Source organism: Petaurus breviceps, unplaced genomic scaffold, assembly GCF_028583685.1.
Source record: "Petaurus breviceps papuanus isolate PSGF00001 unplaced genomic scaffold, PetGlider_PUasm1.0 138, whole genome shotgun sequence".
Taxonomy (NCBI): Eukaryota; Metazoa; Chordata; class Mammalia; order Diprotodontia; family Petauridae; genus Petaurus; species Petaurus breviceps.
The window spans coordinates 7,428,465-7,435,418 of record NW_027185694.1 but is presented as its reverse complement, the minus strand read 5'-3'; positions in this window follow the sequence as shown (position 1 = coordinate 7,435,418).

Here is a 6,954-nt window from a genome sequence, read left to right as displayed (position 1 = left end):
TGATGATGATGATGATGATGATGATGATGATGATGATGATGATGATGGAGACAGAGAAGGGAAATAAAAAGAGGAGGATATTAAGACCAACACATTTAGTGGTGGTGAAGTAACTGATGTACTAGCTGGCAGGGACTAGTTCCTTTTGGGGGGGAGGGGGAAAGGCAGGGCAGTTGGGGTTAAATGACTTGGCTAGAAAGTGTTATGTGTCTGAGAGGGGATTTGAATTCGTGTCCTATTCACTGCACCACCTAGCCTCCCCCTGGCAGGGACTATTTCACTTTCATCTTTGCACCCTTAGGGTTCAGTACATACAATGCCCTGTATATAGTAAATACTTTATTCTTTTCCATTGATTGAAACAATACCTAACAACTCCAATAACAAGCTCCCACTCATCTTCCCTACACTGAACTCCCATCGTGCTGCAGGATCAGTCAGAGTAAGCAATCTCAAGTCTTGTGTTTTAGTCTACCTGAGAGGGACCCTTTTTGGTTAGCTTCTGACAGTGATTTGATTTGAACCCCATTACACCTTATAAGTGGAAGAAACCATAAGTTTGACACATAAATAAAAGGGAGTAAACCGGAGATGGCAGGAATATATAACTTGCTAGAGGGCAAAACAAAGGTTCTTCCATGACAGATGAGAAAGACCATGAAAAAGTAACTAAATCTCTCTGGATCTCAGTGCCCTTATTTCCAAAATGAGAGCTGAACTAGGTGACATCTAAGATCCCTTCCGTCGCTAAATCTATGGCAATAAACAAAGGAGACTAGAAACAGTTGAGTTCCTGTTCTCCTCAACCAGATTTTACCATGGCTCCGCTTTATTCGGTGGGAGGAGGCTGAGGATACCTCGTGGTGGTTATCTGTGTATCAGTAGAAGGAGAAGGAGTCAAAGAGTTAGGGAAAAAGCCAGAAATGGATGAGCTCTTGTTAATAAAAGGAAAACATTAAAAGACAAGAAGTCTAAGACAGAAACAGTGAGAATAATCCTAGGTCCCAAGCAGATAAACTACCAATGATATTTATAGAGGTAAAAGGAAAAATGAGTACAAATTCAAAAACAGGACATCATAAATTACTATGAAAGGAAATAACCAACAATCCCCAAAGAAAAAGATAATACATGGAAAAATCATTGGAACTTATCACGGAACTATAGCAAGAAATTCCAGGATTCAAAATAAAGGTAAATCATTTAAGTGAAGATATCAGGACAGAAGTTTGCTCATAAATCAGAACTCTCAAATAAGAATTAACAAAGACAAACAATGGAGTAGAAAACTGAAAATCATGGAGAATCTCCATAAAGAATTAGAGGCTCTGAAAATGAAATGACATGTTTAGAATTAAAAACACAGAAGTGGAAGAAAATATGAAACAAGAAAAGCAAAATGTAATAACTTTGAAAGACCAAATAACTACTACACAAGCCAAAGTGACTGACCTTCAAGACAGATTATACAGAGATAAACTTAAGTATCCTAGGTCTTCTGTGTCTTAAATTATATGATTCTGTTAATATTTCTGTGTGGGTAGTGGGGTAGGAAGCATTGTTTTTGGTAAAAGACTGGGCCCTTGTAATGAGTTTTATCTTGGGGAAAGGGGTCAATAGCAGACCACTTTTTCCATGCACAAGTTGAACCTCCAAGGATGGGGATATTTGTATTCCCAGGGGATAACAAAAGCCTAGATGTTTAAAAGAAGACATAAGAGCAGATAAAGGATAATCTGATTTTAAATGAAGTAAGTCCAAGGGTGGTCATAGGATCAGTCCTCTAAACTTGTGATAAAATTACCCCTACCTAGGGTTAGATCCATCTCAAATCTCTTCTTGAAAGCTAATTGCTAAACTTTCCATGTGAGTATTTACACCTGGGAAGTTGGTAAACACTACAAATCAGGGCTTATTTATTGTTTTGCTGATTGTCTAGACCAGGAGTGGGGAACCTGCAACCTATAGGCCACATATGGCCTTCTAGGTCCTTGGGTGTGGCCTTTTGACTGAGTTCAAGTTTTACAGAATAAATCCTTTTATTAAGGGAGTTTTGTTCTGTGAAGTTTAGATTCAGTCAAAGGGCCACACTTGAGGACCTAGAGGTCACATGTGACCTTGAGGCCACAGGTTCCTTACCCCTGGTCTAGACTTAAGAAAATGCTAATAATGCAGATTAAACTCACAAGTGGATCACGCATACATTTATTTTTCTTTGATGATTGTTAAACACTTACCAGCACATCCCTACTCCCATAACACAAATACTACTTCTGTTGTACACTACTTTTATGAACTGATATTTCTAAGAGTAAATAAAACCATAGCTCTAGAGGGGCATTCATTCTTTAAACAAAAATAATGTGATTAGTAAAGGATGGGGGGTAGCATTGTATACTAAAAAAACTAGGTGAAGGTGAGAAAATAGAAAAACCAGGGGAGGGAAATCATAGCAGAGAATATGTTAGTGAAGGTCAATGGAGAGAAAAGCAAAAGCTATGTTGTCTTTTGAGTATATAACAAGCCACATGAAAAAGAGGAAATAGATAAAAAGTTTTGGAAACAGACCATGAACCTGGTACAGAGATATTATATATTTGTAATAAAAAATTTCAAATATCCAGACATCTTCTAGAAAGCTCTCAGAGTAGCTAATAACTTCTTGATTTGTCTTAGTGATAATTTCATCTTTCAAAAAGTAGAAGAACCAGCAAGATGAAATTCTATTCTAGATTTGATTCTCACTAACAGGAAGGAACTTTGCTGTACTGCAAATGGTAAGAAATCCTGGAAAGAAGCATTCACTCTATCCTCCTAAAGCTAATATAATAGAGAAGGCCAGGCATTGGAATGAAGCAAAGAAATCCAGGCATAGGCTGACATGCACCTTAGGTTTGGGGAAAGTGAATTAATTTTAAAAGGTTAAGAGGAAAAGTAGGTGGGTTCTTACAGACTAAAATGTTACATGGAATATCATCCCAGAAGGGATGGGGGACTCTCAAGAATAAAATTCTGGAGACTCAAATGGAAACTACTGGTATTTCACCGCATGTTCATCACCACCACATAATCATTGCATCCTGTTTTTTCAGTCTAAAAATTGGTTTATAGCCTTTCATCACATAATCATCACATGGTATAATTTTGTTCATCCTGCCCCTTAAAAGGTAAACAGAGAAGCAATGTATTCACCAGTGATATGTGGATACATGCATTGTGAGCTTTGAGCCTAGAATTCTCATGTGCATTGTCAGTATATTTTCAAAAGCCGAGTTTTGTGGTTTGTTTAGAGTATTGTCACTCAATCCATGGGCTCAAGGGAAGCAGACAGGCAGACAAAGCTTCCATGAGTAAGTCACATTATATGCTCAGACTTGCATCTTCCCAATTTTAACATATATAACAAGTATTCTGTGCCTCCTCATCTTGCACTAAAGACAATTTAGCAATAAATTATTTTTGAGTAATACTAGCACAAATTTTTCAAAGCTAATAATGGTCACAACCCATTTTTTGGCAAAAAAAAATGGCATAAAATCTATGATGATTATGAGGTGAAATATAGTATTCTAATCAGAAAAAAATGAATTTTGTCTGAAAAGACAGATGTGGATGCACAAGGAGCTCCTCATCTAGCTTAGGTTTTTAAAAGAAATATACAAAAGATAGAAGCAAGGTCAAGTAACAGAGGATGAATATTAAAAAGTTTAGAAGAGTTAATCTCATGCCGGCCCCAGAGTCAGGAGATCTGGGATCAGTTCCGGGCTCAGATACTTAATACCCATACAAAATAACTGGCCATGTAACCTTGAGCAAGTTACTTAACCCCAATTGCTTAGGGGCGGCCAGGTGGCACAGTGAGTAAGAGTGCTGGCCCCAGAGTCAGGAGACCTGGGATCAGTTCCAGCATCAATTACTCGGCACCCACACAAAAATAACTGGCCGTGAAAAAAAAATAACTGGCTGTGTAACCTTAAGCAAGTTACTTAACCCAAATTGCTTTAAAATTTAAAAAAAAAAAGAGTTAATCTCTAAGTTCCCTTCCAGGTCCAAACCCATGCACCTGTGATTTGAGGGGTAAAGTTATTGTGAATTATAGAACTATTCCTAGGTTGAGAGGTGAAGAGTTGTTCATAGTATAAAAATAAATCCATAAATATTTAAAAGGTTCTAAGGAAAAGCATTGAGTTTTTGCTTAGCTTCAATAACTTAAGTTTCTAAGCTGTTAAAGCTTAAAGCTGCACTAAGACTTTTGGCATACCTTGTACATTGTGAATCTCTAAATGGAGTTATAATAAAGTGATGTAATGGCTAGGTAAGAAAAAAGCTTTCTTAGAGATGGATCAGATGAGATGATGAGTCTAAGAGTAAGATCACCAAAGGCCCAGGAGTCCAAATTTCTCATTTTGTAGATAAGGACAACAAGGCCCAAAGGTTAAGTAAATTGCCCAATGATACATAGGCAGTAAGCAACAAAAAGAAGGTTTGAACTCAGGGACTCTAAAGTCCACAATCTGTCATTTTTACACTGTACCATAGTAGTGGGCCCATTTTTGAAATGAACAAATGAATGTAGGTTGATAAATGGATAGAAAGAGATGGATGGGTGGATGGATGGATGGATGGATGGATGGATGGATGGATGGATGGATGGACAGATGAAAGCACAGACTACTTTAAGAAGACAAGTTTTTTTCCTTTACTGGAAGAGCCGAAGTATTAGCACCTAAGAACTGCTTAGTAGGAATGCTGTTACTGGAAAAATCGTGCACACAGCAAGTGTATTCTTTTCCATAGATAAAATTCTCATAGACAAAGAAAGATTCACCTTTAAGGATCAAGGGTGTCCTTGTTAAAAAATATATTCTTATTAATTATTATTATTATTATTATTATTATTTTTAAAGGGTTTGTTTTGTTGAAACTGTTACATTTGTAACTTTAGCAGCAGGATCTTTAAGGGAGAGGGGAAATGCCACATTTAAGACTTGTTATTTTCAGTATTGATCAGGAAAAAAAATTACTTATAAAGTGATTTGAAAAGTTGTTCAAAATTCTATTAAAATCTATTTAAAATAATTTTATTTTCTTATTTGAAGTGAAAGTGGAGCAGTAAAATTAATTCCCTCTTTTTTCCCTAGTAGTAAGATATAGGTATTTTAATTCACATAACACATTCATGCCAATAACTTGTGTGAAGTACAATTCCTTTCAGAGCTTTAAATGAAGAAAATATTACCATAATTCTATTTGGGACTATGAATAACAAAAGATAATACTTTCCAATAAGAAAAAAAGGAAATTTAAAGTTATTTTTTATGATTTTATATAATTACTGCTATATAATTTTAGATTTTAATAACATCATTTTTCTATAACAGTGGTGGAGAACCTGTGACCTCAAGGTCACACATAACCAGCTGGGTCATCAAGTGTGCCCTTTGACTGAGTTCAAATTTTACAGAATAAATCCTTTTATTAAAGACACTTGTTCTGTGAAGTTTGGATTGAGTCAAAAGGCCTCATGTGAGAACCTAGAGGGCCACATGTGACCTCGAGTCAACAGGTTCACCACCACGATAGAACCAGCAGTTCTATAGTATATATAGATCCTTGAAATGACAATTCTTGGTCTATTATACGCTAATCGAAGACTATTCATTAGGTAAAGGTTAAACCAGCATCTAAAAGAAAACAAAGATATTGCACCATTCATCAGATAATGTCTGCCTATTTACTCCTGACTCACTCAATCTGGCAATTAAATGGCAGATAGGTTTAGACAATTCCTAAGTTCTACTCACATAAGAAAGGGGCATATGCAATGGTGGGCAGGACTTTAACCGTCATAATGAAAATTGAAGTGATTTCCTCTTAGGTGAGAAAGAAATCTTGTCATCTCTATGTATATGGCTTCTTCACCCTTTTCCTTCAGTGTGCTCTTTCTATGATTATGTGCTCCAGGATGAAGATGAAATTCATCCAACATACTCATTAAATTGGGAGATATTTTGAACACCCTGCCACTTTTGTCAGCCTGCATGAACTGAGAGGCAAAATTTCCTTCACTTTTTACTAGGTTCTTGACACACAAAGGGATTTCAAAACATCTCTCCAGAGACTGGAGGTCAGCTTCCTAGGTGGTATTTTGCTGTACCATCTGACTGAAAAACAACATTTTTAAGGGAGTGGAAAGCTGGGTGCTCATTTATCTTTCTTTGATTGATGGATTTATCAATAGTCACACAGAGTTATGTAAGGAGTGCAGTTTCCCAATTGTATTATTAAATGACAAGCACTAGGGAGAAAAAGACATCATTTTCAGAAAATATGAAACTTTAAAACTGTTTCAAAGTGGAGGAGAATTGAGTGGCAGTTTACCTTTAACTCATGCTGCAAGATGTAACACACTTAGATTTCTGAAAGCTGCAAAAGTTTGAAAGTGATGCCTGTCAGATCTAATATGTTTAAGAAAAAGATCCTCCAACACATAGTTTCCTGAAATAAGCACCTGGGTGGTAGAAACAATGGTATCAATTACAGAAATGTGACTGACAACAACAACATTCAATTTACCCACAAAGGTCAACAGTAAATCTATCCAAAATATGTACAGCTCATAAAAGCAATGGATTTGCAGCTATGATTGAAACAGATGTTCATAAAATCAGCATTTAAACATGAAGACACCATAAAATAAATGAAGACAGCATTAATTTAACAAGGGAACTTAAGAGCTGAATGAGGGAGGCAAATGAACAGTAGCAGCTAACCTGATGGAAAGTGATTTGGGTTGCATGGCAAGAGGAGAAACTCAGTGCATGACATAGAGAGGAGGCTGTGTGATTACAGGAAAGGAGGGGCATGTTCTTGGATGGATTGATGGATGGATGGATGGATGGATGGATGGATGGATGGATGGATGGATGGATGGATGGATGGATGGATGGGTGG